This window comes from Lissotriton vulgaris, chromosome 3_1, assembly GCF_964263255.1.
Source record: "Lissotriton vulgaris chromosome 3_1, aLisVul1.2, whole genome shotgun sequence".
In the NCBI taxonomy this organism is placed as follows: domain Eukaryota; kingdom Metazoa; phylum Chordata; class Amphibia; order Caudata; family Salamandridae; genus Lissotriton; species Lissotriton vulgaris.
In genome coordinates, this window is record NC_141689.1 from 1,189,168,262 (window position 1) to 1,189,185,715 (window position 17,454).

At 45.2% G+C, this 17,454-nt stretch overlaps 1 protein-coding gene across 1 annotated transcript in view; it reads left to right on the forward strand.

Annotated features, from left to right (window-relative positions):
- Positions 1 to 17,454, forward strand: part of TBC1D2 (TBC1 domain family member 2) — a 516,269-nt gene that overhangs the window by 175,446 nt on the left and 323,369 nt on the right. The gene's annotated exons all lie outside the window — the stretch shown is intronic.

The following is a 17,454-nucleotide window of genomic DNA, read 5'->3' on the forward strand; positions in this document are numbered from 1 at the left end:
TGCATGACTCGACAAAGGCTGCCTCCTCTGCCCGAGGCCAGCCCTGCCAAACTGGTCTTCGTGTCCATTGTACCTGATCATGATTAGGCGGCCGAAGCCGGTAGCCTTGCCCATTTACAACCCACAAGCATCTCTTATCCCGCTTTCCTATCTTCCACACCTGGCTCTGTTTCTTTCTTTCTGAATCTTTATTAGGGGGAGGTAACGAACTTTACGATGAGGCGGTCCGGGTCCTGAATGCAATATTGACAGGGAATTGTGACAAACTAGTGGGAACCCCTCTCTTCGCAATGTTTGGCCTCAGATATTATCGACGGTTCCTGTGTAACGTCAAATATTTATTGTTTTAGACACAAAGGTTTTGGGAATGTTTTACATGTAAAGAATTCGCCCCCAGCTTAAAATTTAGTATATAAGGAGCAACCCACTTTGTACGAATTGAACAGGCTCCTGGTTACTGCCCGTGTGTAGTATCTATGACTTCTGTGTCCCTGCAGTAATAAACCTTTGGTCTTTGACGCCACCATCGAGAAGCCCGTGTTTCTGTTCATTTGTGCACCAAGGCAGGTGGAACTCCGGGGTCTTTGGGTGTTGTACCCTGACACCTCTGGACGGAACCAAAAAGTCCAGAACTCCATTTGGCGCCCAACGTCGGGCGACGTCATTCGGTACCGGTCCAAAGGCCTGAAGAGTTCGAGAAGCTTCGTGTGAAGATTCCTGAGGGAGGCGCCCCACTTCATCGATCCCGGCATATCGCAAAAGTGGCCCGAAGTTCTCTTCCACGAGGGTTTCCCGTTCAGGACGGCTGCAGTGGGCCGTTGCCTTGACCGTCGCCCTGTCTTGGACCCGAAGAGGTGCAGTCCTTAGTACGGCGAAACGTGACGGGTTTCTCCTTGGTGACGTCTTCAGTGACTCAGTTAAGTATTTAGTGATAGCTAGCTGGTTACTTTTGTGAGGATTGTTAAAAATCCTTGATCGGTTCTTGGTTTGGTTTGGTTTTGTCAGATTATCATTGGTTGTTCTAGTTACGATAATCTATTTGGTTTAGTTTGGGTATCGATACATCAGTTCGTTTTGGTAGGCCTAAGTTCTTGGTTCGAGTGCACATATTTGTTCTGTGTTTTGTTTGTTTTGTGTTCCGGACTGAAAATGGTAAGTCGGAAAATGTTGTCTTGTTTTAGTTGCAACAGTGACTCACGATTGGAGGACTCTTGTCTGGTTCCTCCGATTGGGACTCCTCTATATGATTTATATTGCAAGTATGGCGTGGGTCCTATATCTTATAATGAGATATGGGTCCGTTATTGTAAGAAGGATGGTGTCCTTAGTTGGCCACTGCATGGTAGTTTTGAACCAGAGATTCTCGACAACTTAGAAGCGAAATTGTTTAAGAAGAAAGCCCGGCCGGCAATGTTTGATTCTTTCCGTTATTGGCGAAAAGAATCCAAACAGAGAGAAATGAAAAGGTTGAAGAAAGAACAGAAAGAACAAGAAGAGTTAACTCTAGAGCAAGCGACTAAACAGTTGCAGGCTAACGAGTGTGAGAAGGCCATAGATGTAGCAATTAGAGAGCATAACTTAGCGATCGACAAGTGCTATCCTGCCTTGCCATCGAAAATGGCTAAGATATTGGAGGATTCCGAAAACGATCCTCTGTTATCTTATCTGTTACGGTCACCTCCACCGTATGCACAAGGTGCTGCGGCTCCACTCGTCCCGAATGTTCAATTGCCGGTTGCTGGACAACCTGGTGCTCCTGCTCCTGTCCCCCAGAATCAAGTTCCTGTACCTCCTGTGATGAATGTGAATGTTCCTACAGCTCCTCCTCTTCCTATACTGCCAGCCTCTATATCTACATCTGTACCTACTGTTCCTCAAACTATTTTTCTCGATACTCCTACTGTTCCGTTATCTATTCCTACCTCTACTGCATTTTCTACGTCTGCGAGTGTGCTAACTCCGCTTTCTGTTCGTCGAAGAATCACTGATTCTGTTACTAATATGCTGTCTCCTATATATAAAACTTTGATTAAGACTCCTACTCCTGATTCAGTTCAGAGACGTAGTCAGCTACCAAGTACTGAGGAACGGGGAATTTTAGATTCCACGGCTCTCAGATGGATTTCGAAGGGTAGAAGGTATAGTACGAGAGATGTGTTAGACACATTTATGCAGTGGAAGGAACCAACGCAACGGTACGTCTTTGATGAGATGTGCTCGTTGTTACGTGAAGAGATAGAAGAAGACGATGTTGAATCAGATTTGGAAGATTTAATTAGGGTTCAAAAGGAGTTTGCTGCTGGAATGATAGTGGGTGAGAATATAAAGGAAGCGATGGAACTCATTTTAAGTTTCAGGAATGATCCATCTCTTCGTTCACCGAGAGATTTAGAAAAAGGTAAAGTGAAGCAAAGTCGCCAATATCCTATGAGGGAGGTTCCTCCAATTTGGCGCGAAGCAATACAACGTGATGATAATGCAGGTATTGCAGCTGCTCCAGCACAGTTCCAACGAGTGTGGATACACATTCCATGGAAGCGAGCAGAAGTGTTAGCGGTGAAACAGGCCTTGCCAGATCCACGTAAAAATCCAGCCGGATATTACAAGGAATTAACACAGACAGTTGAGGCTTGTATAATGAACCTAGCCGACATTGATATGTTGTTTGGTAACGTAGTTCCGCAACCAGTGTGGGCTAAAATTCGTAGAGAGGATCATCAAGCTGCTTTAGGTGGTGATTGGGCAGCTATCACTGCAGCAGATGGTCAACAAATAGGTGGTGCGAAACCCGAACCTTTAATTGCTAATCTGCCAGGTAGAATAATTGATCTAATGAAGACTCTGATGCCAGCATTGCGTGTAAATTGGGACAAGTTGTCAGCATGCAGGCAGAAGAAAGACGAAAGTGTCTCCGACTTCTTCACGAGGTTTGAAGAGACTTTTGTAGATCATAGTGGTCAGGACATGAGTACAGAAGGAGGACAGAGATTGTTTGTCGATAAATTTGTGCATAATTTGTTACCTGAATTATGCAATAAATTAAAAGACTCAGAAAGTGCGTGGGCTGTATCTACGACAGCGCAAATACTTGCGACTGCACAGTACTACGAAAATAGAGATAAAGAGGAAAAGAAAAAACCAGAGAAGAAAACGAAAGATTTAAAAACTAAAGTTCTTTTGCAGCAGGCGTATCCGCCTCGCGCGAATCAGACTAATACGCAGCAAAACTCATACCAAAGGACAGATTATGGTTCATCAAGACCTCAATATCAGTGGAATCAGTGTGCGTACTGTAAGAAAGAGGGTCACTATAAAAATGAATGTCCGATTTTAGCGCAAAATAATGCAGCAGCAGCTCAGAGAGGTCGTGGTGGTTTTGTGCAGAATTCTAGAGGTCGAGGGCGAGGTGCTATGCCTCCACAAACAAATGATCGTCCCTCCAATCACTTTGATCAACGAAATGGACAATCTACTCAGCAAAATAGATCTCAACAATATCTTGTCGAGGACTATAATGAAGTAGATGAGGGTTATCAACAAAATGGGTACTAGGACAGCCATGGACAGAGAGAGGGAGTAGTATCAGTTCCAGTGGATCAGAGTGGGCCTTATGTCGCAGTAGCAACATCAGGTGTAGTCGAACCGTTTCTGTTGGATACTGGTGCCGCAAAAAGTTCTATCATTCATGCGAAACTCCCTGGCGCACCTTTGTCTGGCTCAACAAATGTTTCCGTAGGTTTTTCAGGCGCCCCTGTTTACAACCCGATATCTGGTCCGTTGTCTATTTCTGTTGGACCGTGCCAATTAAAAGCACCTCTGATTTTGACGACAGGTTGTAATGAAAACCTGCTTGGTTTAGATTTGTTAAAAAGACTATATGCGACATTGTACTGTTCTCCGGAAGGAGTACAGCTTACATTGGGTAAAAATATCACCTCTCCGATGTATTTGTCAATGGACGCACTCCCGCCGGAGCTACGTTCACTCCCTGATTCTGTTTGGGCGACTGGTCCTAATGATGTAGGTCTCCTAGAAATTCCACCGTATGTAGTGACTTTGAAAGCGATTGTGAAGTTTCCAAGAATTCCCCAATATAAAATATCGAGTGAAGGTGAGCGTGCACTTTTATTGATTGTGCAAGATTTGATTAAGAAGGGTGTGGTTGAAGAAACTAGAGGAAATGTCTGTAACAGTCCTGTATTACCGATTCTGAAGCGAACTGATCCTACAAAACCTCCAGTTTATAGGTTTGTCATAGACCTTAGAGAAGTTAATAAGATTGTAATCCCGCAGTTTCCTGTAGTACCAGACATTACTGCCTTGTTAACATTGATTCCTGCCACAGCTACATGGTTCTCAGTTATTGACCTAAAGAATGCCTTTTTCAGCATTCCGATAGCTGAAGAAAGTAGGGATATTTTCGGCTTCTGTCTAGGAGGTCGCAGTTTCAGATTTAAACGCGCTCCACAAGGCTATTGTGAAAGTCCATCAATTTACAGTCAAGCTTTAAAAAGCCAGTTAGATTCTTTTGTCCTTCCTCCAGGTTCTGCCCTAGTACAGTACGTAGACGATCTTTTAGTGGCTGCCGATGACAAGGAAACTTGCAAAGCAGCTACAATTTCCCTATTGCATCATTTGTCTAATTTGAATCACAAAGTGTCTCCTTCGAAAATGCAATACTGCTGCCAAGAAGTGACCTACCTAGGTCATCTCTTGTCAAAGGAGGGAAGGAAGTTGACCCCAGAAAGAATAAAAGCAATTACGCAGATGAGTGTTCCACGCACACAGAGAGAAGTACGTGCCTTCCTAGGTATTACCTCTTACTGTAGGCAGTGGATTCCAAATTTTTCTCTGTTAGCGAAACCATTGGTAGCTTTGACTGGGAAAAATGTTCCGAGTCCGGTGCCATGGTCTGATGAATGTCAAGAGAGTTTTACTGAATTACGAAAAGCATTGTGTTCAGCTCCTGTATTGGGTACACCTGATTACAGTAAGCCATTCACGCTCTACGTTCACGAAAGAGAAGGTTGCGCGTTGAGTGTTCTGACACAGAAGTTTGGTGATAAACAACGCCCTTGTGCGTATTTTTCATCAACATTAGATCCGGTAGCCAGGGCGTTACCTAGTTGTTTGAGAGCTACAGCGGCAGCTGCAGCTTCCATTCGACAATCTGCTGGTTTGGTGATGAACAATATGCTAGTGGTCATGGTTCCTCATGCAGTGGATACACTCATGAACCGAACAAAGACACAACACCTTACTAGTGCGAGATTATCTGGTTACGAGCTGACATTACTAGCGAGTCATATTCAGATCAAAAGATGCAATGTATTGAATCCAGCAACATTGTTGCCGACTGATCAAGAGTCGAGTGATTCCGAGCCACATGATTGCTATTTCAAAACGGAGGAAGAGACAAAAGGACGCATCGATTTGAAGGATACTCCGCTATCCGACCCAGATGGTACGCTGTATGTGGACGGGTCATGTTTTAAATTGGAGAATGGTGATGTGACTGCTGCTTACGCGGTAACGACTTTGAAGACGATTGTAGAGACTGCAAGAGTGAGTCAGAATTCTGCACAAGCTGCAGAATTAATAGCTCTAACGAGAGCGTGTGTTTTAGCTGAGGGAAAGAGAGTGAATGTGTTTACAGATAGTCAGTACGCATTTGGCGTGGCCCATAGTTTTGGCCGGTTGTGGAGAGAAAGAGGTTTCATTACGTCCCATGGGACTAAGATCCAGCATGGTCAGCTAGTTAACGACTTGTTGGAATCTCTAACCTTGCCGACTGAAGTTGCGATTGTGAAGTGCAGTGCTCATAAAGCAATCATGGATGATGTTGGTTGTGGGAATGCTTTTGCTGATGAAACTGCTAAACAGACAGCTAGAGACACGATGAGCAGAATGTATGTTGCTACGTCTGCAAGATGGATTGCTGAGTCTGGAATGTGTGAAGACACTATGGAAAGTGTGAAAGAGATTCAGAAAGAAGCGACTGAGGAAGAGAAACGTGTATGGAGAGAAAGTATGGGCAAGTTGGACTCGAATGGATGTTGGATTGATTTGACAGAACAGCAGCGTTGGATGTTGCCCGATGCGTATGTGCTTGCAGTAGTGACGATGGCGCATGGAGTAGCGCATATAAGTTCTAAAGGGATATGTAAGATGTTGGCTCCGGTCTGGAAGAATGAGGGAATCGGTAAGTGTGCAGAGAGAGTGGTGAAAAATTGTATGGTGTGCTTGATGCATAATCCTGGCAAGGGAACTCCAACTCCAGCTGGTCATTTCGCTCCTCCTTCCTGTCCCTTTGAAGTGATTCAGTTAGACTTCATTCACATGGAACGCTGCAACAATTTAAAGTATGTCCTGGTGGTAGTTTGTGCTTTTTCCAGGTGGATAGAAGCATACCCACTAAAGGACAATACTGCCCTATCTACTGCCAAAATTCTTCTCAAGGAATTTTTCCCTAGGTATGGAATGCCACGGATTGTATGGTCAGATAACGGAAGTGAGTTTATAGGGAAAGTTATGCAGAGTGTGTGTGCCGGTTTAGGATTGAAACAGAAATTTCACAGTGCAAACCATCCCCAGTCTGCTGGTTTAGTTGAGGGTTACAATGGCACCCTCAAGCTAAAAATAGCCAAAATACAAGCATCCACAGGTTTAGCCTGGCCAGACGCACTTCCTTTGGCCCTGTTATCAACGAGAGCAACAGTGCATTCTAGAATAGGGCTTAGTCCATACGAGATTGTGTTTGGCCGCCCGGCAAATATCTGGGGTGTGCCAAGGCCTAAACAATTTTGCTCCATTGAATATCCTATGTTGATAGACTACCTTTACGACTTGACTGCTAAATTGAGTCTTATTCATCAACAGGTTTTCGATGCTTTGCCAAAACCTCCGGAGAGTCCAGGGCACCAGCTGAAACCGGGTGACTTCATTGTAATCAAGAACTTCGCGAGGACGAAGAACCTTCAGCCAAGATTTGTGGGGCCTTTTCAGATCTTACTGGCAATGAGGACAGCAGTTCGTGTAGCTGGCCGCAAACACTGGATTCACGCTTCTCACGTAAAGCGTGTTCCGTTGCCGCTCCCTTACGACGACTGGGTGAAAAAGGGAATTGGTGCCTCCGAATCTGAAATCACACCGAAGTTCATCTCTTTCAGCGATGCCGAATTGATTACTGACACTTCGAAACCTGACTCTCCTCCTGAAAAAACTCCTTTGAACATTGAACATTTGTCTCCAGCATCAGAAGAAACTTTGCTATCTGCGAACTTGAACTCTGCAACAGCTGCTAGTGATACACTATTTTCCGATCAGACAGTACCAGCAAAGAAGAGATACAACCTACGAAGCCGTAAAATGGACAAATAAAGCAGGCAACTGCATATTGTGATTTTGATATATATATTGAACTTTTGCCTTCAGCCAGGAAGTTTGCTATTGTTTATTGTTTTTAAAATTGCCTTGCCGTCTGGGTAGCCGTAGGGTCGTGGCTGTGTGCCTAGTTTGAATTTGCAGGGGTCTGACACAAGGTCGATCTTTCTATTGGTTCTGGGAACTCCCAGGGCTGATAGAGGCATTTTCATCTACGTACACATCATCAGTGGTCGCGAGCGGATTGTAGAAGATGGAGCTTCCTGCGCTGCAACGAGAAAATGTGATTTATGTTCGCAGAAACAGACTTAATAGAATTCTTCATAGCAAATGCTTTCTGATGCAATGTGCCATTACATTCTTGATTGTTTTAGCAACATTGGTGGGTGGAATCGTCTTTAGTATAAATTTGATTTTTGTGCCAGTTACTACAGTACCTCCCCTTGATCCTGCTATTTCTACTGTTTCTTCTATACACTCTTTTCACTCGTTTCCAGAACATGAGCAAGCCCGACGCTCAGAATTTACCAACAACACTTTTGTACAGCTCTTGCACCAACACCAACTGGTAGTTAACACTACAGACTGCTGGGTGTGTGGCTTGATACCTCACACCATGGATAAAGGTATTCCCTATCTGGTTTTGCCTTACAGCTATAATGGATCATTTCAGGCCTTCCAAACCATCTTTGCTTATGCCCTTGAAACCTATCCTCCACGTCCACCCCGTTCCACTAAATATAACTCTGCCAACAAAGCTTTAGTCCAGGGAATTATTGACATGGTCAAGGACGTCAATAATACTCCATCTTACCCTAGAGACGAATTGCGAGTATATTTAAGTTGGAATACTTCAGAGTATCGCCTTAGTTTAGGAGAAAGCAAGCGTAAAAGCTCAACTCCAATCTGGGTCGTACCTCACCGAGGTCAGGTCTGTTTGCAAGGTAATGGGAGAAATCCGAAAGCTCAGCTAGGGAGGAGTGAGTGCGTAGAGACTTACGTGTTTCCGGCTAACTCTTCCCCTGCCTTTCTCACTGCTAGGGGTACCTACTTCATTTGTCGAGACAGAGCTTATACATGGTTGCCTGCCGACTTTTCAGGATCATGTTATATTGCTCGACTACTGCCTCCGACATACACTGCTTCACCTGATTACCACAGAACCAGAGTAGCGAGAGGTGTCTTCAGCAAGGAAGATACCGCTGGTCAGGAAGCTGGAGACTTCTTCAAAGGCTTCCTTCCGTTCTGGGGGCCTATGGCCAATAGTAGAAACATACGTCAGCTAACACGGGTAGTTGAATCTACTATTACCGAAACTGCTGGTGCCCTTAGCAATCTAACAGCTGAGCTTCAGGCGGATAGGCTCATGACGTTGCAGAACCGTATGGTTCTAGACGTTATACTTGCAGATCGAGGTGGGGTATGCAGAATGATCCAATCGAGCTGCTGTGTCTTTATTCCTAATAATGCTCCAACAGTCTATGAGGCGATCTCTAAGTTGCACAAGATTTCAGACTCCATACATGTAGACAAGGGAAACTGGTCCTTCATGGAGTGGTTTTGGACTCTGATCTCAGCGTGGGGATGGAAGGTTCTAATGGTCATTGGTGTCATCTTAGTATTCCTATTCTCATGTTGTCTGATTATCCAGTGTGGTCCTGCTCTGTGTAGTCTTTGTGCTGCGACTTGTCTCAGAAAACCACCTGCGTTTGGAGAAAAGACACGAGAAAGGATGATGATACAACAGCATGTCACTGACCTGATGAGCATAGAACTAGATTCTGACATAGACTGAGTAATTGCCTATGTAAGGGCAAAAGGAGGGTCTGAGGTTCCGTGACGGTTCCGTGACAATTTGAACCCGTGTTTTCAAGTTTGTCGGAAATACATAAAATTGGTATCAGTGAACCGCAAATGATCCATTTAGTATATCCTGGTGTTTTCGCTACGCTACAAGCAAGAGCACTCCTTCTATTGACATATTTCTGATCTACCCACGGCATCCATCTTAGATCATGGCCGCCATTTTGTGATTCTTGCCCTCACATATGCAATAGCCTCTGATCACTCCACTTTGATTAAGGACACGTAGCCTTAGCCGGAGATTCACCTCTTACATGGACACGTACACCTTAAACCAGATCACGCTGTAGCTGCATGACTCGACAAAGGCTGCCTCCTCTGCCCGAGGCCAGCCCTGCCAAACTGGTCTTCGTGTCCATTGTACCTGATCATGATTAGGCGGCCGAAGCCGGTAGCCTTGCCCATTTACAACCCACAAGCATCTCTTATCCCGCTTTCCTATCTTCCACACCTGGCTCTGTTTCTTTCTTTCTGAATCTTTATTAGGGGGAGGTAACGAACTTTACGATGAGGCGGTCCGGGTCCTGAATGCAATATTGACAGGGAATTGTGACAAACTAGTGGGAACCCCTCTCTTCGCAATGTTTGGCCTCCGATATTATCGACGGTTCCTGTGTAACGTCAAATATTTATTGTTTTAGACACAAAGGTTTTGGGAATGTTTTACATGTAAAGAATTCGCCCCCAGCTTAAAATTTAGTATATAAGGAGCAACCCACTTTGTACGAATTGAACAGGCTCCTGGTTACTGCCTGTGTGTAGTATCTATGACTTCTGTGTCCCTGCAGTAATAAACCTTTGGTCTTTGACGCCACCATCGAGAAGCCCGTGTTTCTGTTCATTTGTGCACCAAGGCAGGTGGAACTCCGGGGTCTTTGGGTGTTGTACCCTGACACCTCTGGACGGAACCAAAAAGTCCAGAACTCCAATTGCAGAGTTAGGAGAAGGCAATGTGGTGTGAATTGTTTCCCTGAAGTTATAATATTAAGAAGGAGCTCTTTAGAATTTATTGATTTGAGCAATTTATTTTAAATTCACACAAATTAACGATTTTAATTCCTTCATTTTTTTACATTTTGCATTTTATGTTGATATATTTAATGACTAGAAAAATGCCCATTATGCCACACGTAGTTATATCATTTCTAGTTTATGAGCATATTATCTAACACTCAATTGCCTTCTATGCTCTGAGGCTCCTACAAAATGCTTCTGCCGCCTAAGAAATCACAAATAAATAAATAAAGCAGCATTTCATGCCACATCTACATTTCCTGTCATGAGTGGTGCAGTTTGTACATTTTGGAGAGACATGAGGCAAATCACCTTCAAGCAAGTACCTGTGGCTACACAATCGTTCGCTGGAAGTATTGGAATGCACAGTGCCTCCCTAGGGCACCCATAAAAAGTACACCCCCCTGACTAGATTCAGGGCAAAATATATAATCTTAAGGCTAGCCAGTTTCTCCTCCAGGGCGTCTCCGTCACCCTAGAGGAAGTGCCATCCGCTAGATTTAGAATTGACTGTCACGAAGGTGGTCATTTATTAAAGCTTTGCCAGGAACCACTGTCACAAATCGCAGTTGATTGCAGGGCTCAGTCCTCTGTCAATATGACAGAACCCTCCAATAGACGGTTTTATTTTTTATTTTTTAAAATAAAATCTCGAAGTCAAATTTTCTTTTTGAAAATAAAAAAAGAAAATGCTCCCCTCCCCATGGTAGTTATCCCCCATAGTGAGTGAAGCATTTAGCAATTTTCACTGCTCCTTACTGGCAGGGTTTTCGACCCTTACTCACGGCGCCCTCGAGCCTCCAGACGTGGGGCGAGCTCCGGGCTGGATAATTACCGCCTGGTTGCCGCTGTAGCCGTCCACACGCTTGTGGTTGTAGTCCTTCGCCGCCAGTTGTAGTGTCTCACCATAAAGAACTCAGGCAGACACAGTGAGTGTAATAAAGGACCTTCTTTATTACAGCGTCCTTCCTCTTCAAATCCCAACGGCTAACTGACTAGCTGCCCCTTGGTCTCCCAGCTCCTCCCTTTCCGCCCGCCCTCGTCCCTCATGCGGGCTGGTCCTAGTGCCTGACCAGTTTGGTCACTGGGCACTCTCACTGCTGCATCGACATCATTACACTCCACATGACTCTTAGAGGGATTTAATCAAGGCCAAGATGGAATAGTCTTCATCGTGATTAAAACAAATATCTGTCTGCATCTATATTTGACGGACGAACCATTATGTTGGTGGTAAGCATACTCCTTCACCGTTTTGACAGAGTGTGCTTACCACCAACCTATACATCAGGCCCATGGTCCTTTAGCTGCTTCATGGCATGTCATATACTAGACCTGCATATACCTTAATGTCATTTATCTTCCCATATGCTTTCCTCTATCTCTTTGGCCTATTTTCATTGATTTAAACAGGGTCTTAAATTATGTTATTTTAGGCATTTTTTATGTAAATCACTTTTGCGTTTTACAACAATCTGAAGGTGGTGTGAGCTGTTTTTCAGGAAACTGTCAAGTGCATGTAAATTTTCCTAAATGGGAGGATTTTGCGTCTTTCTGAACCATATGTTTGTGGGTTTGTGCCCGTAATGATGTATTAATTTGTGAAAGTCTTATGTAGCATTATGGACTGACAAAAGTATTTGAACAAAGCAAGTACCTTGGTTCCCCAACAGTAATTGGTAACGACAATGGATCTCAAATCTAAAAGACTGAGGTTTGCCAGTGTTTTTTGACAATTTCATACAAAATCATGTATCAAAATACTTTTGCATTCTTGGCCGCAATCTTGCAATAGATTTTGTAATAAAGAAAACCCATCCTAAGTGCTCACACGTGTTGTAATACGTGCATGCAGATGCTTCGTGACCTAAGGTGGCCAATTTTAAGTTACTATTCTAACATTGCAGATGACCATGGTAGAATGGTAAATTGACATTTTTTTAAAGTGAAAAAAATGTGTGCACCCGTGCAAAGAAAGAAGCAAGCAGCTGTCAGCCCTCGTAAAAAATAAATAAATACAAAATGTTTGTAATGAGGAAGAGTGAAAGAGGTGAGGAGAGTGCATGGGAGTGTGCAGAGGCTCAAGCGGAGAGAGGAAACATTAACTCCTGTTGAGTCCTCTCTTCAAAAGAAATAGAGAAGTGAAAGGGTACAACTCATTCACTCTGAACACTGATTGCGAATTGCTCCGTGCGGTAAAAGCACAACAGTAAGGATAAAAGCCTTTGATAACTGAGATAGATAACAAAGTCATTCATTCATGAGCGCAGGACTGGCTCAAAGCCCACTCAAAGTATGCCATGGATTGGAAGCAATAGGTCTGTCAAAAAGAAAACTAAGGCTGTCTGGAGCCTAGAACCAAAAAGGAAGCCATTAAGACAGGACACAAAAAAGGTTCAGATTTCATAAATAACAGGAAAAGGTGGTCTTTAAAATGTTGTTTGAAGGACACCAGTAAATGCCTGGTCCTTAAAGCAACAGGAAGGAGAAACATTCGTTTTGAACATGGGGAGTTCGGAATCATTTTACATTTCAGTATAGACAGTGCTTGCTTCCGAGTCCTCTTTGTTCACCCGATATCATGAGCAGACTGGAGAGACAGGGAGGCCCATACAAATGCGAGGCTTTCTAGACTGTGCAGTCCATATTGTACCATTCAGTGGGGAAACCAAATCAAGTTTCTCATGATAGTGGTCACAGGATCACCTTTTCTTGTTGCAAATACAAGTCGGGCTATGGATGATAACATTGGCTTGAGGTGTCTGAATGTATGAATTAGATTTGCAGAGTGGGACCCTAGTTGTAAGGCAGAGGAGCACTGTGGAAAGGGAGGTTATTAAGTAGGTGGCCCTAACAAGAGAGGGCAGAGCACAAGGGAAAAGGAGATTCTGGATAAATGGGAATGGAAATGTGTGGTTAGTCGGGAGTTTTTACAGTGTGGAAAGATGCTTGCACAATAGAAGTGTCATCATTTCTTTGCAGAAGTGGAGGAGGGAGTTACCTTTATCTATGCATCATATTCCCAGCAGCTAAATATATGAGGCAATGTTTATGTGGTATGTTTGACCTGGATTTTTCAGAGAAGTTAGACGGTGTATGTTGGTGTGGTGTGAGACATTGTGTTTAGTTGTGCAGCACTTTGCCTTCTACAAGGTTTTGGTGGCTATGCACAGCACATATGGGGGTGAAGTCTCTGTCTATTATGTTCTGTCTGAGAACGTCTATATGTAGATATGTCTGGATGCATTCTGTGTAAGGCTAGAACATAACTAATATAGAGAAACATAGGGACTGGGAGTTATCAAGGTCCAGCACATACACTCCCACTTCTATAATGATTATCAAAACAAAGTGCTGTTCTTAACCAGAGTTATGGTTGACACCAATTGTGTAACCTAACCTAGCTCGGGCTGGATGGGATATCGAAGATATTGTAGCAAGAGCCCTCACCCATTGTATCCTGCTGCAGGAGGAAGCGCTGGCCCCTTTACTGTGGCTAGCACACAAGTCTAGCTATTTCTGGATTACAGTAGAGTACAGTACAGAGACAAAGGATCTCCCTCTCAGCATCCAAGAAGAGACTTTGGGAATTAGGCGTGTTGTAGGCACTGTTATTTCCAGCCATACTGTGATGTCAGCTGGAGGGAAGGTCCACCTTCTTCACTAACGCGGAGGAGGTCTGGTAGTGGATCAACACCTATGACTTGGGTAGTCACTCGCACCCTCACTCAGCACCCTCTTGACACCTCAGGCTTAAGAGGCTCTGGCAAAGCGGGGTCCTCCCCACTCAGCAGCAGGCCAGAGTCAGCAGAGATGATGCGGTGGTGGTAGCAGCGACAATTCCACACTCTTGTGGGAGCCCAGGAGGGGCCATCATTTCGGAGGTAGACACTGACTCAATATTCGGCAGTGCCCACAGATCCAGTGCCAGTGTACAGCTACCCAAGGTCACCCCTGGCACAGTTGACAATATAATCTGACCTCCCACATGGTCTTCCTCATTGTTTCTTTAGGAGGCTCCACTACTTTACTTTCTTGCCCAGGCACTTGACTACAAGGTGATCCAGATCAATCCCTTCCTTGAGGTCAAGCTGGGCTCTCGATTTGGTAACTTTGAATCTCCCTCCTCCCTCCCTTCATGGTACCAAGGTAGCATGGCCGAGCATCGACTTTTCCAATGGTGCCTGGATGCTGACATGATAGTCCAGGGTGGGGTCAGTTGGGGCTTGTTTTGGAGGTTCTTTATTTGTATCCCTGTTGGAACAGTAGCAACTCCTGAGCTAAGGTGGAGGAGTGTCACCCCACTGCTATGTAGCAGTGAAATAAAGAAAATGATAATAACTCGAGGTTATTATCTTTTTATTTTTGCTGTGCTGCAGCAGCTTTGCGGGCAGTGTGGGTCAGGGCTGCACTGCTGACAGAGCAGGAGAAGAGTGGTTTGCAATCCCCAAGTGGGTAGGAATGTTTGACCGTCCGTCTCCGGCCGGCCAAACATTCATGCGCACTTTGCATGTTCTCCACCCAGGCTACATTACAGCCTTGCTGGAGAACATGCCCAGGCTCCCATTCCCTGACTGAGTGCCACACCACGACATTCAGACCAATCACAACACTGCATGCAGCATTGTGATCGGCTCAGGGGAGCCTCAGCCCGGGTGCTTCCTGTTCCTGGAAGACCGGCAGGGAGAGACAACAGCGGGACGAAGGAGGAGAGGCGCAGCAAAGGGGTATGTTTTGTTTTCTTTTTTTACACCCCCCAACCCCTGCCCATGCCCCCTGCCACCAACAATCCATGGCGGCCACCCCTGTGTTGGAGTCAAACTTGTTTGAGAAGGTCCATCTATTGGCTGGACCTATTACTGTAACTATTGACCATGGCTATTTCTCCCTCCACTGTAAGATTACTCACATGGAATGTGAGGGCTTTTAGCTCCCCGAGCAAGAAAACAGACTTCAAGCATTCATCGAGCGGTGGAAAGTTCAAGTCGGCTTCTTTCAAGAGACTCACCTCACCAAGGGGCAAGAGCTTGTACTACAGAAGAGATGGCAGGGTCGGATATAATTCACATCCTACTCTGCCTTCTCTCTGGGTTGTGGGTGGTCATCTGGATTTTCCTGGGCATACCCTTACTCCCACAGGATTAGGTTGTTGACCCTGAAAGCAGATTCATTGTACCTAGGGGACAAGCTGCTGGGAACATAGCACTGCTAAATCAGTATGCCTCAAATACATATCAACAATCCATCCTGACATCACTAGCCCCACTCCTCTCTACACTATTACACGTCCTGCTGGTCACAGGGGGGAGGGGGTTAATTGTATAGCAGATGCAACCCAAGATAACGTGCACCAGCCATTGCCTACTTCCCCAGTACATGCCAGAACAAGGTTTTTCTGAAGTTGGATGTGTGGATGGGGGTTGGTTGATGCTTAAAGAGAATGGAGCCTGACTCTTGAGAATATTACTCTGGAATGCATATTCTCTATGTGCGTTTGGATAAACTGCTTTGTAATGGACTGATATACAGCAGGACTCTTCATAGAGTGTACCTGGCCAAGATTCACTCAGATCATAATCCTTTCCTGCTGGCACTAGCCTGTGGCTTCCCTACAGGGGCGGCCTTAGGCATGTGCAAGCTGTGCACCTGAACAGGGCCACCAAACCCCAGGGGCCACCACGCCAATATATATCCTTAATATAATAATCCTCTGAGGATGGATACATATTTGCGTGGCAGCCCCTGGCATGGATTTGGCAGGCTCCGGCTCTGTTCCACTTCCTAGCACCCTAACCCCCCCCCCCCGCCCACTTCACTGCCCTCCGCGCTCCGCCCTCCCCGGACCCCCTACCTACGCTCCCTGCACAAGGCCACCATGAGCCTAGAGCCGCCCCTGTTCCCTAGATCACCAATCACAGCCTAGAAACTGAACATTGATCTCTAAGAAAACTCAGTCTTCCAGGGCTGTCTTGCAACAACCATCTGTAACTACATTCCTGAGAATGATGGCACTGTGTCCTCTGCACTGGCTGAGTGGGAGGTGCTCAATGTAGTGGTTCGAGGACAATTCATAGTCTCCTCGAAAGGGATCTGTGCACACCTTCATTTTGGGATCCTGCATCAAGAAAGGCTACTTGATAGTCAAAACAGAGCTGGCCCCAAACTCTTGCTGCACTCTAGCAGGCGATGAATGAAAGCGAGAAATTACTGAAGTTAATAGAGAGTGTGAGGCGTGATGACTATGGTCAGTATCTTCTCAAGGCACATAGTGAGCGAGACAGGGCTGGGCTATTACTCGCATGGCTCACTAACCCCACCACACCATACTCCAATACCAGATACTATCCATCCTTCACCCTGCGGGGCACAAGTTATTCAGACAAGTGGAAATCAACCTCACTTTTCAGAACTATTATGCCAGTCTCTACTCTGACTGGCCAAGCCTGGGTGCGCAAGACTGACCCAGCTATGTCTTAGTTGCTGGGACCTGCAGATTGAGGAATGACATGGCCACCTTATTAAGAGGGAATATACTGGTGCAAGAGGTGAGAGGGGCCATCAAGTCTTTGGACAATTAGAAGGTGCCAGGGTCTGATGGTTTATCGTTTAAATTCTATTCACCATATGCAGACCTGGCTCTTATGCTGGCCAGACTGTATAACCCCCCCCCCCCCCACCAAAACCTGGCACTATCACTCTTGCCATTTGTGAAGTCCTGATCATCCCGCTTCTAAGGTGAAGTAAGGCAGAGGGACTTGCCGCTTTATACAGACCACTCTTGATTTTAAACATGGACTATCAAATTCTCAGTAAAATATTGGTCAAGCAATTGCTGCCTCGGCTCTAGGATCTGATATACTTGGATACATTTTGATTTACTGTGACTCACAGCTACTATCAGATGACTGATACGTGTCTTGTATTCTTGTCTATGGGAGTATCCAAAAGCCTTAGCACTGGCAGTCGACATACAGAAGGCTTTCTATGCCCTGCATTGAGACTTCCTGTACAGCTGTGGCCAGGATGGGCCTGGGGAGCGGGTTCTTTCATTGGCCGGACTGCATATACTCCCGAACAGCATAAGTTAAGAATGGAAGGTTTATTTCAAGCCCCTGCAATGTTGAAGAGGCACCAAGCAGGGCCTCCCTCAGTCCCCAGTACTGTTTGTAATGGTAGTAGAGCCCCAGGCATTAG